Here is a 16572-nt window from a genome sequence, read left to right as displayed (position 1 = left end):
GGAGGGGGTACACAACAACCATTGAAATTACCCAGGCCAAAAATTTAGTCCTGGAATATTAAAAATACCAATCTATGTTAGTTCTTTAATTGTATGTGTTTTATTTTATATTTCTCCTGCTGGAGGCTGAAAGGGAGGGGAATAATAAGGAGAACACAGCCAGAACATAAAGTGTTTTAGGGAGGAAAATAGTACCCAATAACACAGGAAGAAGAATCCATACACTGAAGACTGAAATAAGACTCAGGTTCAAATTACATTTTTAGCTTTTGGCTTCCTACTGATTACATGTCTAGGTTACACCCTCCAGAAAATCTTCATTCTTCTTTAAATCCCCACAGTGGAGTGGTAATGTGACACCTGATGTCTCCTGTGACTGTCTCCATTATACAATTATGAAAACCATTTGCAGTTGTGAGTGACTGAACTTGCTTAAGTCCTCAAAACTGTTCTAGGGAATAAGATTGTCAGATTCCTGATATGCAACAGGTAGAGATGTATTTAGGTCAACTAGAGGATAAATCTTAGAGCTCATGTATATTAATGACTGTCAGACTGTCTGTGGTTGTGTGTATGGCAATTACAGTATCGGTTGCTGAATTCAGGACAATAGCTGTTCAAAAATGACAGGTGAGGGAGAAGTCTTTAGGAATTACAGTGCTGAGAAGCCGTGTCTGCTCATATGGAGGCAGTACACCCTGAGGTTAGCTGACTGACAGGTGACTGTTCCAGATTCTGACACCACCACAGTCGGTTTCCTGCACTCAGTTAAAACAACAGCTATTTTTGAGTAATGTAGACACCGCATTGTTCTCCCAATTATTCTGTTATATCATCCACAAAAGAAAAAAATGTACAAGAAAGAGTGATATTTCAGAGCAATTGCTAATGCATTTGCCAAATATGAACAGTTGGAATTTTTTTCCTTATTTATAGAGATGAAGTAGGTAAAATTAAAAAACAAAAATAAAACTATAAAACAAAAATAAAACTATAAAACAAAAATGTAAATAGTCTTCAACAATGAAAAAGAAAGTGAGAAGGCAGTCTGTTTTCTCCTCTTTGTTTAACAGTGCAAACAGATACAACATGCTATTGCAGGTACTGTTCAGAGTATCTTCTGTGTAACAGCAGGGTCCTTCTGTGATTTCAGTGAGTTCCATGCATTGAAACTGATTTAGGTTGATCTGCCGCATCACCGTATTGCAAAGTTATGAATCAGCAAGGGTGGACACACTTTGATAAACACTGCTGAAAACTATCAAATTTTTTTAAATGGAAGTTAAATAAAACTTTCATTCAGTTTAATAAAACTGATTCTACATTTAAATACTTGCATTCTTTCTATTACAGCTCACCAGATTATTAATTTGGAGCTTGAAATCTGTGCCAGTTTGTCCCCAGAGGCTGAGAATGGGCTGAATTCTTTCCAGCAAGCTGGGACAGTTTACCTCACCACACCTGTGATGGGGCATGCTCTCACCTGTCCAGTGACCTCTGCTTTCCAGGATTGAATTTATCTTCCTGTAGGAAAGGGTGAGCTGCCCATGAAGCTGTTATTGAACTGTCACACTTTACAGCCCAGTTTATTTAGGTAAGTGGTGGTGTTTTACCTCTATACCTCTGGGAGATAAACTGCAGCAGTTTTGTTATTGCTCCGTATCCCACTCATAGTGGAGGCAGCAATCTTTATAAGAGCTTCATCACAGTGAAGACACTGAACCTGATCTAAAAATGATGAAAGTTGGTACAGAGAGAATATTGGCACCCAAGATGAAGCTGTCACTTGCTGTAGTTATCCACCTGCCTCCAGGAATGAAAAATTTGCCATTTCATCTAGAAGTTTGTGCATCAGTCTTTGAAATCCATTGTCTGTAAATATGAATAAACTGTTGAAAACAAGCAGTATTTTTCAAGAAGCCCCCTGTCCTTATGTACCACATTGTGCAAGAAGGAATAAAAAGTGAACTTTGCAAAGTCATTTGATCTAAAAATACATTGATTCCATTTAGTAGTTGAAAGTACGCAAAAGAACAGTCGGGGAATAATGCAAGCCTCTCTGTTGTACATGATTAAAGATTGATAATGAACAGTGCCAAATGAGGAAAAGACTGGGAGCAAGCAGTCCCAGAGTCTACACAGTTTTAAAAGGGATTCATACTAGGAGGCTAATATTTATAAAAGGAATGACTGGGATATCTAAAATAGGTCACTTTCACGGCTTTAGATAAGAATTTTTGCAGCTACATTGTGTGCCATGTACTTCAATTTTGATTGCTCATCTAGCTATTAAATAACAAGTTGGTTTTATGTCATCTGGTCATTCATCCTGATCACCACTTGTGTAGTCACAGAGAAAAGGAACTTATTTGACGTATTTAAATGAATGAGAATACAGTAAATATGAAATGGTGACCTGGGACTTGATCTATCAGCTTTAGAAGTCTGTTCTACCAGAGGTAGGACATGAATCCTAAAACATGGCTGCAGTCAGAGACCACAGCTCTGGAGCTGGATAGATGAGTAGTGGAGAGATGAGCAGCCAGTAACACAGCTATGACTATGTTACAAAATAGCATTACTTCACTGTTAAAAGGTGAGCCTGTTTGCTTAAATTTGCAATTCCCAAATTTTGTTAAGCCTTTCATCCTTAGATTCCTCTATTTTTCCTTCAAAAGGCAGTCACTAAGTATGAGTCACCCTTTTAATATTTTTTTACAATAATCAGATATATATATCATCTTTCTCAGTGTAAAATATTTTGTCTAACCTTTGGATATTTCTGTCCCCTGTACCCTCCTCTCAATTCTTTTTAAAAACATGGACACAGGAACTATAGGTAGAATCTACCTTAGTGATGTTGTGTACTGAGGTTAAAATGCCCCTTGATTTTGTTCTCTCAATCTTCTGCTTCCTTCATTTGAAGATCATGTCATTACTTTGGATTTCGGTGAAGAATTTGTTTGCTGACAGTTTTTTATGACCTGTAAAGGATTTACATGGCTTAATACTTCCCCTCTGCTTAACACAACCCTCTCTTCTGCAGGTGTAGTTGCAATTCTGATTTCTAGATGTATGACTTTGCACTTGAAGGTAACAAAATGAAAAATGGTTCAGTGTGTTAAACAGCACAAAATTTTACCCATTGCTGCATTATCATTATTACTACTCTCCTGATATTTTTCCACCTGAACTTATGGGTGTTTGATCTACATAACACCCAAATCACTCACAAGAAAAACCCAGGGTATCTATCATTGCTTTAATACCCCTGAAACCACAGTGAAAGACATTCAGATTTCATGGTGGTTCCCATTTGCAGTTGTGCTTTGGCATATTTCTCAAGCAGTTGTGAATTTATATATGTCAATCTTCATTTAGGGTCTCTTTAACCATGGTATAGCTGTGCTCTCTCCAGGCATGGAAAGGTGCTGCCTGTGAGGAGTATGGTCACAGTCAGCTCTAGCACACTTTGTCCACTGAATGGTGATCAATGATAAAATCATGAACGCAGTGGATAAACTCCAACTCCCTGTTATGCAGGCAACTACTTAATATTATTTAAACAAATACATTAAATTCTGCATTGAATATTAAGTGTCTTCTCCTAAAAGGACTCTCCAATCAGTCTAGGACTTCCCTCCTCTTCATAATCTTCTAATCTCTACATTTCTTCACAACTTGTTTATGCTTATGCCAAAATTATCTTTTCTGTTAAACAGTGCTTCTGTTCCTAAAGAATTTACCTGCTTGGTATTTAATTCTAGGTAGATCCCATGTCCTTCCTCAAATCTTTGTTTTCCTAAGCTGAGCAAGTACTTCTAGTCTTTTCTAATGAAGCAGATTTTCTGCTCCTCTCATCATCCTAATAACACTTTTGTGTAATGCTTGAATTTGTAAGAAAGGTAATATATTTTATAGATCGCCGATATTGTTAGAAAAAAATAAGAAAGCTTTTGAGTAGGCAAGGCATTCTCACATATGCCAAAGCTTACCAGCTTTTTTCCAACTGTCTCAATTGTCTTTTAAAATATATTGCCTTTGCCTACAAGCATTCCCTCTACTACATTCTTGGAGATTTTTGGCTACACCACACACCTTTTGAGTTAATCTTTCCTGAAATATTTTACATAATTCAGTCCTCCCAAATATTTTTGTGTTTGCCACTATGGCAGATGAATGTCTAGCTTATGTTTCTTGGAAACATACCTCATACTACTTATTTCAGGATTGCCTTTGAACATCTCACTGGCCACTGGAGTGACTTTGAGGAACAAGATGCATGGATATGTCCTTCTCAGAGCCCACGCTGTCAGAGGTCTTCCCACAGAAGAGGCAATAAGGAGGGAATAAGATGGGAGCTGAGATGTGTGAAACCTGTCCAGTGATTCATGCTTGTGCAGAGCAGCTGATCTAAGGGCTTGGAGAGGCCCTCAAGGACACACACACTGCATTTGTAATACCACTTTGAGTGAAGAGGATTTCCTTCCCAAAAATCTTGTTCTCAGCTCCAAATAATAGATGATCCTGCCAAAATCACATAAAAATTAGATGTCTTATCAAGATGAATGGTATGCTTTCTGGGATACCAAGTGTATTTTTCTCAAGCAGTCTATTTTTAGCAATTTCTTAAGAAATTTTGTGCAGGTCTGTATAAGTGAAGGTTTGACTGGACTCACCAATCTTCCTATTTTTTAATAAACCACCATAAAGTAAATTTATTTACATAATGCAATGATCCATGAAGGTTACCATAACATCAAGGGACCATATTAACCGCTTGAATGGAATTCATTAGAAATTAACTACCACTTAAATTAATTTTCCCACATTCACAAGGCTGTAATGATGGAAAAAGGAACCGTCCATCAGTGTGTACTGACAGGAGAGCTGTCACTGCTTTTATTTATAGGTGAATACATTAACCCATGAGGCAGCCTTTTCAGACAAAATCTTGAGCTTCTGTACAAATCAGCTGCTTCAGAAGACTTTCAATAAGTATCCCAGCCTCAGTTAAACAGGAACATACACTGCTTAATGTTTTTGCCACTGGCTATAGGTATTGCAGCCTTTTCATAAGCACAACAGAAAAATTTGCTCATAAAAAATGTAAACTTCACACAGTATGTAATGTATTTTCAATGAATAATATTATTGGTTAGATCAAGTTATAGTGATATTATCAGTATTGGTAAAACTATACGAACAAAAGATCATCCATTGGTTCTTCATCTTTTGCAGCTTATTACCTGGTTTGAATTTTTAAATTCTCTAAAAAGTGATTATATGTACAGGTCTTCAAACTGTAGGATGAAAGCAAATGAGACTTTTACTCATATGAGATCTAGATATATTTTGGGCAAATTTACTGTAGTGCATTGTGGTAATCATTTGCATAAACTATGACAGGAAAGAGCTTTGTGTAACCTGTTAGATGGCCCTAATTGTCACAAAACAATACAGCAAAAGAGGTGTCTTTTGTATATATATAAACATCATAGCTGAAATTATCTCAGGACAACTTCCTGTACAGTTTAACCAAATATTTTTTTTCATGTGTAATTGTAGCTCAGTTGAAAGCTAGCCCTTACCAATCAACAACATTTTGTATTTTATTAGTGTGAGTTCAATAAGAAAGGATTGTTAGCTTTTAAAAAACACCGCCTTAAGTATAAAAATAACTAAATAAAATAAGTTTCACAACATTCTCTCTTGGGTGCTACATTATGTAATAAACAGTGGTAACACAACATCAGATGAGCCTGTGTGCCAGCAGTGGTGCTCACTGAAATGTTACAGTCTCACTGCTGTCCAGAAAGAGAAAATACAGTGGTTACAGTGAACCTCTCAGCACTCTGAACACTTTCTCAAAAGCTCCTCCATGATTTCCTAGCAGTGTGAAAGGAAGTTTCAAACAAAGGTTCTCACATGGGCAATTCCTAGGACAAGTGGCCTTTCCAGGTATTTCTGTGAGTTTACTGCTGTGCTCAGACACTTGACAGGCATAGAAAATATGCAAGCTTTTTCTGGGTTACCCACAATTCCCTCAAAGGGAACTAAAGGCTGCCCTGATACTCCAGTGATAAAATTACATGCTCTTAATTTTTATGTTGTCCCCTCTGAACAGATTATTTTCAACAGCTTCTCAGAGGTATTGAGATGTCATATGCTTAGGGCTAAAAATATAAACTCTGTAAGTGAAGAGAAAATACTTTACAAGCTTAGCCGTCTGATAGTGTATGTAGTTTTCCATTCCAGTTATTTAAATATGGCTATATTATGATGTTCAGCTATGCTGAATTAAAATATCAGTGTTGGTATTACCAAGAGTCTATGGTTGCAGTTAGGTCAGCCTCAGACTGTTGTTACACATCTTAACAAAAAAAATTTGTGTTCACCTTTTTTTATAGTTATACTTTAACTTGCTAAACTGAAAATCTGGAAGTACTTCTACCAATGTCTTGGGATGCTATTTGTTTGCCATATAGATAAGTGATTCTCAGATGTTCCCACAGCAGCCTGAGGAGAGCCGGTAGCTGGCAGCAGATTAACCATTCTCCTTCAAAAGTAGCAACTGTCACCGGTACAAATTATGATTTATTTATTATTTAATGGATTTAGAGCATTTAAAATTCTTGCAAACACTATTTTGTCTAATTCTTCCACATTTTATGTGGCACTGCTTTTTAGTTTGTCTGATTTGTACACACTAATGTACACACATAATGGATAATGGGAATGAGTCAGACTGACTAGAAAATCATGCCATTTTACTTAGTTCTCATTGGGGACTACAGTTAGTTTGGTTAATTGATACAATATTGACTAGGTAATGACTCTCACTTCTGTCAACATTTTTACATTTGTTAAATTCCCCTGCCTGATTCTGCTTTTCTGCTGTATTTCCTTTTAAAATTTAAACATCTTAAAAAAGGCTCTTCTCAATTAATGCATTTCATGATTGAGGAACACTGAAATTAACTTTTAGCCAATTAAATTTTTACGAGTATTTGCTATTGTCGACAGTAGTAAAAACTTCTGTTTCAGCCACATCAATAATTAATTTAGAAGCACATGCCTGAAATACTTACCCACATGCAAAGGAGTTGTTATTCTCCCACAGCTTCCCTCACAGTCATCCTGGTGACTCCCTTGGCACTAGTACGCCATTATTTTGTTGGCAGCATTTTGATTTCTGCATGGTTATGATTAACCTGTACAATGTGTTCCTCTTAATGCAAAGCTGTTTTCTTATCCTTCAATTCTACAAACTGGAAAAAGCATATAGCCGCAGGCCACACAGAATAATACCAGTGTCAAGCTTTAAAAACATATTTGTTTTGTGTCCTCTAAGGACAAATGATAGACATGTAAAAATGTTTTCTCTGTTTCTCTTTCATGGAATACTTACTTTAGAATTAACTTCTGTCACAGAAAACATAATTTGAAGCATCTACTTTATATGATTTCTGAACATTTCTGCTATAAAGAGGGAAAATAGTACATTGTGTATGACATGTGCGATTACAAGGTTATAGAAACTCTTTATGTTTCTCTTGTTGTTGTGGTTTCCCCTTAAGAGAGCTTGTCACAGAAACATAAGAGCGTCCTTCCTTCAGAAGAGGCAAGTATATAGTACTATAGTACTTGATAGAAGCAGTGTAATTAATGTAATTTTTAATTGCTTTACAATACTTTAAATTCTCACCTTCTGAAGCACTCAGTGTTCATGCAATCCAGTCATGCATCTGTTTTGAAATAGGTCAGAGGAGAAAAGATATTTTTATGATACATTCTTAAGTGTTCTAATGATTACATGTGCTGTAACCCATTTCTTCATAAACCCATTCTGTCTTTAATTTTGCCCTCTTTGATTTACAATCACCCCAGTGTCCTTTTATTCATAAAGATTGTTCTTTTACATACTTTCTCTGTCTTACCTATTTGTTAATTCTGTTTCTCTGTGATATCAAGCATACTTCATTTCATGCTTCATTGTCCAGGTTTTAGTTTCAGCTTGAGTATATTAAATGTTCCCACCCTTTTGCTCCATTTTTTATGGTCAACAGTACAGAAGTGTTAAAAACCTTTCTTGAGCAAAGAGAAAGATGAGTCTTCTTAATGTGGAATTCTCTTCCTTCAGAAACTTGATTGACCTCAATTCTTATGACTCCACAGTCAGGAAAAATAAAACTCATTCAAGGCAAAAAGTATCTCAGCAACACATTTCTGAAATTAAAATAGCAGAAATTTTCCCTTTTCTCCCTATTTCATTCCTGTTGAAATAAAGAAACTGTACATTAATTTTTTTATTTTAAAAAGCAGAAAGTTAACTATATGATTTTTGCTAAAGTCTACATGTTGTTAGGCATTTTATGTATCCATGGTTTTGATAACAAAATGTGTTACTTTATTAGATTGAAGACTACTTTTTCTTTAAAATCCTTAATTTGCTGGCTCAGTTGTCATAGTGAACCTGATCATAGAAAAAGATTTCCAGGATTGAGGAATTTCTGATAATAAAAATTAGTTAGGTTGGAAAGAATCACAGATGTGGTCAGGCTTGAAGTGACCAGAGTGGGTCATTTGGTTCACCCTCCCTGCTCCAACAGCGTCATCTTAAGCACATGGCACAGGATTGTGTCCAGACAGTTCTTGGATATCTTCAGTAAGGGGGACTCCACACCCTCTCTCATCAGCCTGTTCCAGTGAAGAGGTTATTCTTCACATTGCAGTTAAACATCCTTTGTGTTGGTTTCTGCCCATTTTATTGCTGACACCACCAAGAGCCTGGCTGCATCCTCTTGACACTCTCCCTTCAGATACTTCTAGACATCAGTGAGGTCCCCTCTCTGTTCTCTTCTTGAGGCTGAACAGGCCACGTTCCCTCAGCCTTTCCTGATAAGAGAGATGCTCTTTTAATCACCTTTGTTGGCCTCCTCTGGACCCACTTCAGGAACTCCATGTCTTTCTTGTCCTGAGAAGCCCAGAACTGGACACAGCACTCCAGACGTGGCCCCCACTAGAGCTGAGGTCAGGAGCAGGGTGACTTCATTTGATCTGCTGAAAATTCTCTTCCTAATTCATCCCAGGAAACCATTGGCTCTCTTGGCCACCAGGACACACTGCTGGGTCATGGACAGCTTTTTGCCAGGGCCCCCAGGTCCTTCACCACAGAGCTGCTTTCCAGCAGGTCAGCCCCCACATTTATTGAATTTCAGACAGTTCCACTCTGCCCATCGAGGCTGACCCCTGTCGAGGTCCCTCTGAAGGGCTGCCCAGCCCTCTGGGGTGTCACCCTCTCCTCCCAGCTCTGTGTCATCAGGGAACTTGCTGAGCAGGCCTCTGCCCCTTCCTCTGAGTCACTGATGAACACGTTAACACTGGCTCCAGTGTTGAACCTTGGGGGACACCACAAGTGACAGGCCTCCAACAGGACCCTGTGCCACTGATTACAACATTTGTGATGTGCCATTCAGGCAGTTCTCAATCCACCTCCCTGTCCACTCATCCCCTCCACACTTCCTGAGTCTGCCTACAAGGATGCTGGGAGAGACAAGTGTTGACAGCTTTGCTGAAGTCAAGGTAGACAATAACCACTTCTCTCTCCTCATCCATTCAGGAAGTTGTTTCATCACAGGAGTCAATCCATCAAGCGTGTTTTACCTGTACAGAATCCATACTGACTACTCCTGACCACCTTCTTGTCAACCATCAGGATAGAGATTGCCTTTAGAATGAGGCATACCATCATCTTTCTAGGGATTGAGGTTAGGCTGACCCAGGCTCCTAGTTCCCTGGGTCCTGCTTCTTGCTCCTTTTAAAACCTGGAGTGACATTTGATTTCTTCCAGTCCTAAGGCACATCCTCTGATCATCATGACCTTTCAAAGATTATTGTGAGCAGCCTCTCTACAATCCCAATAAGTCAATTAAAGATCTTGGAAGCAGCACGGATCATCAGTACAAATGTGACCTGAATGGATCACATTCCACAAACTGGATCCACACTGTAGTGACCTGACTTCTCTATGCTTTTCAATATCATGCCAAGAGGTCACATGTGGCAGCCAGTCAGCTCATGAAGGCTCACCTTCAACTGCAGGGTGAGCACAGCCCACCTCCTTGGGAGGAGGAATGGGCAAAATGCAGAGGAATTAGCCAGGACATGAAGTGCCCAGGACTGGAGAGCCATGGTCAGCACCAGGAGAGGACCTCCAAGCCTTGAGCGGGAAGTTGTCATTTCAGGTAGTTCTGGTCACATTGTGTCACTGAGCAACCAAGAGCCAGCAGTGAGAGTCCTTCTTGAAAGCTCACTCTTCACAGGCTACAGCAATGTGCCAGCTTGGCCTGGTTGATCTCACCATGGTGTGCGGCAGAGGACACAATAGTAGCCTCAGCTGTTGTACAGGATAATTCTTTCCCTGGTGTCATTAGGGCAGGCATCCATGGGCCAGTGCCCTACCACATGCTTTTGGGATCCAAGAACTCCTCTGTGCTGGTCCTAGCCAAGGAGACACCAAGAGGAACAGCACAGCATCCCTCTGCACTGGTGGTATCTCCATGGACCTGTCTGCCTGGGAGAAGCCTCCTGCAGCTGATCTAAAGACCTCTGGAAGGTGTACTTGTCAGGGCAGTTCCAAAGGATCCTGCATATTTTTTTCCTGAAGTGGAATTACAAGAAATTTATGAAAGTATTTGACACATTTGTATTTCAATTAAATGTAAAATTCCAGCAGATATTATTGAAATACTTTCATCTGAGTTTTGTAGAACATGCTGGAAAACAATGACAAAGCAGTTAAACAAAGAAAGGAAAATGAAGAATCCCAACAGGTAATGACTTAAAGAGAGAAAAAAGTTGATAATGACAGAAGTGAGGATAAAAAAACAACAGTGTTAAAAAAAACTAAAATAAAATTATTTTAATACAGCAGAATAAAAAAAGCAAACCAACTGTATGGATTGCAGTTGGCAGTTGAAATGCTTTGAACAAGACTGTAGAAAATGTAGATTTTATCTTTATTTTGCCATGTGAACTAATTGCTTCAGAATTAAAAGAAAGTGATAAAAAGGAAAGATTATTCTGTCTGTAACAGTTAGCTTTATTAACATATCAGCTACTCCTGCTTTGGTTTAATGGAATATCAAACAGGTTGTGCTCCCCCTTGCAGCCATGGAGGTGCTGATTGCTGCATGGTCGACGCCTTCGGCTTCTCTGCGGCACCCTCATGAGGAATAACACAGGTGTCTTTCCTACTGTTCAACAGCTGCATTTGAATGTGCATTAAAAATCTGATTAATTCATCAATGAACAAAACTCTGCTAATTTCTGGGCAGGTTCAAAGATTATATATGTACACACACATATATGTATACACTTTTAAAAATTCCTAGGTCAAAACCTCTCTACATTGTATATTAATTATTTAAAGCCAAACTTAAACTTTTTAGCACACTTTCCTTCCTGCATACATGCTTGAAAATTCTTATAAATAAAAAGATGAGGTTTTATTGAAAGGTCGACAATGGATCTCCATTATTTTGGGAGATATTCGGGAGATTCAGTGACTATGAAATTGAAGGAAATGGTTTCTTATATTTATGACTGCCCTTAGAAAAGTATAATTTATGAAGGGAATTTCTTCACAGATCTACTATTTCGTATGGGCTACTCCACTGTTTGCTGTCCAGACATTTTAGTTCACTTAGACAGGAAGTATATCACCCAATCTGGATGCAAAGTATGAGTTACTTCCCCTTAATAAAAGGGCTTTGAGTTTTGTTATGGTGTTTCTGTTGTTTGTAAAGTGAACTAAATGGGACACTTCCTGTTTTCTGCTTGGACCAGCACACTGTGAGGTGTGCCAGGCTTTTCAGCAGTGATGGCTGCAGGTAAATGCCTGCTGATGATCATCATCTGTCAGTGGCCCTAAAAATACCCCTTCCTGGGAGGCACAGTAATCTCTGTTGGGGACCCAAGGAGCTCAGAACCCAAAAATACCTTAAAGCCTAACTCTGAATTCATCAGCAAAAGAAAATTGGGGAAGTGCTTAGGTGGTGTTTTCATTTGGCTTTTATGTGATTGCAGTGGGGCAATTAGTAATTTTAGAGAATAAACAAGATGACAACTGCTTAGCAGCAGAAGGCAGAAAGAAAGAGCTCATCAGTGCTGCCATACTCCCACTCCCGTCGTGCCGTTCACATTATCTCAGTCACACACCGTAATTGGAAGTTAAGGCAGCAGTTCTTCTTTGCACAGCATAAAGATATACAAATAACAAGCATTAAATAAGAAACATCGCACCACATCAAGATTAACAAAAGTAATAATGCTGACCTTGCTAGCACTCAAGTCTTTTCAACCGCAAATAATCTTCTATCCTGACAGGGAAGAGCAAGACACCTAATCCTCTAGCATGTTCATGATAGAAGGACTGCCACTCCTTCCCAATTCATCATTATCAGAGACAGTTCCCTTACACTCAAAAAGATTGTTCCTAAGGCCTTTGTCAGCTGAGACTTCCCTTGTACAGAAATGAGCCAGCTAGAGGTCTCTTAACTTTGATCCAATAATAACCCTTGCACTTGAGATCTAGCATTTCCCATTTGCTCAAATGCTTCTTAAATGGCTGTTGGGTGCCCTTGCCCCAGTATCTAAAAGAAAAAAAAATCTAAATATTATTGAGGATTTCTATTGATCAAAACCAACATCTGTTTGCATTTTTTGTAAACACAGTTTGGGTAGAGCTTTAGCACTGTATGAAGATTAATGACCCTTAGAGGAGTCCTGCAGATTTCATTTGTATTCTCCACATTATGTTTTCACACTTTCAGAGAGCATTGCTGAACTTCTGAACCTCTTTGTCAACCTTGTTAATTTGACAGTGATTTACATCTCTCTTAATTCATACTGGAATATCTTCAGCTGTAGCTATTTGCTAGTTATTCCACTCAGGAGGGAAAATCCTGGACTCCTTGCCTCAGCACAAGCTGTCAACACATCCAGCTGAGGAAATGACCTTGACTAAGAGCACCCATTTTTTCAGCCTATGTTGGTCCCAAGTGTGTGTGTGTAAGAGAAATCGGGTGCATTGTATATTGTTTCCATTTCTCACTTAGACCTAGAGCTGTAAAATCTTTCTTTTCCTTCCTGAAAGAAGAAGAAAAAAGATTGTCTTTTACAGAGAAGTATACACACACATATAATCAGATGAGACAGTCAACAGTGTTTATATCTCCATTCATGTTTTTTTTTCTATAATGACTAGAAAAAACATTGGGAATTCAAGGCTATGCCTGATGAAATTATTGCAAAAGCTGACACAGTTACACTTGTGGTTAAAATTATTCAGTATACTCTGACAACATACACAAACGGCAGTCAGCACCTAAATTCTGCCAAGTTCTGCTTGCTCTTACCTGTAGATACTGACAGTGTCTCTGGAAGGACAGGCTGCTAAACCAGCAAGCTGCAGAATCATTTGCAAATGCTGCAAACTTTGCCGAACCGCTTTTCTTATTGGAGAAGAAGCTGAAGCAGGGACTGACTGCCTCATAAGGCACCACCAATTTTACAGAAGTGATGTTAGAAGTGTGATCTACTGCAATATTGATATTTTTTTTAATTTAGATATGCTCCTTTAGATATTATTAAATTCTTTCACATTTTTTTGTCCTTAATCCAGTGTATCTAAATGTATTTTTCTTTCTTTTCAGAGACTATCAGCGTATATACTTTCCCTTCTCACATACTTTTCCAGGTAGTAGGAGAGCATCTGGAGAGGCACAAGCTGTGGACAAGGATTTTGGCATTTCAGTTTCCATCTATACTAATTTATGGCACCTAGATGCCTGTAGACTTCCATGAAGTTCATCCTTAAAAATTACTGTGTCCTAAATGCTTATGAGGATAAGAACTGAGGATGCACCTATGTGAAATAATTATATGAACTTCAATTATATCTATATCTAGGGCAAACTATGTGTATATCTGGGAGGGGGGGGGTTGATATTTAAGTTTGCTATTATAGATCTGCCACCAAGCTCAGTAAAGATCCTTTGATAGGAAAAGATCAGCAGTAAGTTTGTAAGAGGCAACAACAGTCTAAACTTCTAAGTCTATACTTTAAGACTGAAAATGAGAATTGCAGTCATTTTACTGACAGTCTCCCCACAAAGGAACATAAAATTACTTCTGAGTTTTTACATTTTTTCCAGTTGAATTTTCACAACAGAGAAAATTCAGGTAGTACTACTACTGAGACGGTCACATAAAATTCATGGTGTGGTTCACAAAAGTGCCTTGGAAACTGAGAATAAGGAAAGGACTATGGTTTGGATAAGGACATCACCTTTGTAAGGTAATAATTCTTATTCTTTGAAGGAAGTTGCTATGTTTTAATGAAGACTTTTTGATAATGAGAATGTTTGTTGAAAGGAAACTGGTTTCCATATAGACTACTGTCTTTAGTAGTAGTCTACACTGTCTCTTACCTAGAACAAGAGTTGTTTAAGTTTCTGTAAGACGCAGGCTTACTAGCACTATTAATAATTCTATGAATTGTAACAGAAAAGTAAATTTTCATGGAATACACTTTCCCTGCCTGGATTTTTTTTTTTTAATTCTATTAATTGTCTAAGTGAAAATTATAAATACTCCTATATATTTTTTTCTTTAGTCACTGGAAGGGACTTGTACATAGAGGGCTTAGCTACATTATTTTCGTATCCTTATACTATAAAAGAATTCATTCTTTAATAAACACTTTTTCAAAAACAACAAAATCCACAAAAGCATTAGGAGTTTCATGTGCTATATGTATTATCAAAACTGTAAATGTATGTGAAGTTGCTTACACTTAGCAGTTTATGCCTTAGCAAACTTTGCAGGATATTAAGCATAGAGAATACTGTAAGTTTGATTTTATTTTAAAAATTATGGTCTTTTATATTAGTCTTAATCAAGCATTGCACAAAATCAGCAACAATTTGAATTAAGAAGCTAGATATCAGAACAGAATCTCTGTAAGAGCCCTTTTCATCAATAGGAATATGAAGACATTGTCTGGTATGAAAAGAATAAAAGAGTTTTTTTATAGTAAAAGTTATATAGTTTTTATATATAAAAGAGATTTTTTATACTTTTTTTTTCAATTTGTCAGAAAAAGAATCCTAGCTTCAGAGAGACTGCAAAATAGCATAAGTACCTATTACCAGAAACTGTAGAAATTTAAATAGCAAAGCAAAAATACTCATCACTTTAGGAAGTTTCTTTGCATACTTTCAGGGAGAGGTGAAAGGCACATCCTCAAACCGAAAAAAAAATCAGGGTTTCCAATCAAAATCAAAGATCAAATCATTATTATTCTAATTTTAATGCATCTCATCAGCTAAAGCCAAGGATGGATATAAAATGCTAAAATTGGAGACAACACTGTAGAAAAGGCAGAAGGTTCAGCACGTATTTGTTACCTTGTCTAACAGGTAGGGCATCCCAGCCTGCCTATGGTTAATGTGGAGACCCCTCCAATGTGTCCTTCTTTAAGCTCCTCCCTATTTCTCCCACTAGCCCGATGAATTTTTTTGGGGGGGTGTATGTTGCCAGACCACTAAAATAGGGAAGTATGTATGTCAATCTTGCACTAAATGTTAATTTAAATCCTCTTCAACCAGTGCAAGTACTGAACTCAACTTCTATATTCTGAGCAAATGTTCTATTAACCAGATTAAAAAGATGTCTATAACCAGGCAGTAATTTTTCTCAAAAGTGACTTCTGTTTGTTTGACTGTGTTTTAAGTGGATGTAGCTGTATTTTTGACAGCCAAACCCAGTCTATGGAGAGGCCCCAAGACTGCTGCTGACCAACCATGTGATGGGCAAACAGATAATTTCAGTCTTGCTTCAGCATGAGCATAAACAAGCAGAGGAGGAACAGAGAAGTCCATCCTGCCAGAAGCTGCAGAAGACTCTCTGCTGCTCTGAATTTTCTGAGTCAAAGACAGAGGCATCAAGGAAGTTTCATTGCTTCAAGAATGAAGGACGCCTGAGCAGTTTTTGGGATTGCAGCTTGGCTTGTGATCTGTGTAACACCCCTTCCCACCATCCACCCTCCTTGTGTGAGGGACCCAAGCCAGCAAAGCTCTGGGTGCTGGAGCTAACCCTGTTACGCTGAGTCATTCACAGTACGACTGCTGCAGCCCACAGAGAAGGCAATGCCCCTCCATCAAATGGGAATAATGATTTTCTTTTCCCTTCTAGAGGTTTTGAACTATACAGATGAAAGTCTTGCACAGGAAGCAAGTCCCCATTTTAAAACAAGCCTGCAATATTGTTTGCCTGCAAAGAAACAAAGGTTACATGTTTCAAAAGTTTGCACAGTAAGTACTTACAAGCTGCACATTGTTTTTCATTACCAATGATTTGTTTTCTTGCAGAACAACTTCTTCTAAAATATTAAACACAGTCAAAGCGACTAATGCATTTTTTTAATCTAAGAACTGGTCAATTAAAAATTTACAAGGCACGCAATTTTGATTTCTGCCGACAATAGTCAAAACTTGTGTATAAAGA

This window comes from Zonotrichia albicollis, chromosome 1, assembly GCF_047830755.1.
Source record: "Zonotrichia albicollis isolate bZonAlb1 chromosome 1, bZonAlb1.hap1, whole genome shotgun sequence".
NCBI classification, from domain to species: domain Eukaryota; kingdom Metazoa; phylum Chordata; class Aves; order Passeriformes; family Passerellidae; genus Zonotrichia; species Zonotrichia albicollis.
Note: the sequence above shows the minus strand (reverse complement) of the source record.